The sequence below is a fragment of the Sinocyclocheilus grahami genome, unplaced genomic scaffold (genome assembly GCF_001515645.1).
Source record: "Sinocyclocheilus grahami isolate Dianchi unplaced genomic scaffold, SAMN03320097.WGS_v1.1 scaffold661.1, whole genome shotgun sequence".
NCBI classification, from domain to species: domain Eukaryota; kingdom Metazoa; phylum Chordata; class Actinopteri; order Cypriniformes; family Cyprinidae; genus Sinocyclocheilus; species Sinocyclocheilus grahami.
The window spans coordinates 889,137-889,442 of NW_015505840.1; the positions used below are offsets into that span (position 1 = coordinate 889,137).

General features: G+C 41.8%; 2 protein-coding genes across 3 annotated transcripts in view; both read right to left on the bottom strand.

Moving 5' to 3' along the window:
- Positions 1–306, bottom strand: part of wdfy1 (WD repeat and FYVE domain containing 1) — a 17,774-nt gene that overhangs the window by 8,301 nt on the left and 9,167 nt on the right. The gene's annotated exons all lie outside the window — the stretch shown is intronic.
- The window catches only part of LOC107558841 (glia-derived nexin-like), a 29,105-nt gene that overhangs the window by 5,944 nt on the left and 22,855 nt on the right, over positions 1–306 (bottom strand). The gene's annotated exons all lie outside the window — the stretch shown is intronic.

Consider the following 306-nt stretch of genomic DNA (forward strand, 5'->3'; position numbering starts at 1 on the left):
GGATATCGTCCTCTTTTGGAAGACCAAACAAAGTAGTTTCGCTTTCACAACGAAGCACACAGTGTACATGGCTGCAGCGTCAACAATACTACAGCGAGAATAAGTTACGCCTTCTTTCTTTGCGTGAACATTTGGGTGGCGTTATGCAAATCTTCCTACATAGTGATGTAGATATGTGGGGGCGTGTTAGAACGAGCCGTTTTAGGTAGGTGAGGCTGACTCTTAACTTTTATAAAGAATACCTCTTTGGATTTGAGACTTTAGTCTTTGCAACTTTACAGATCTTCTTTATGCACCAAGAGCTTG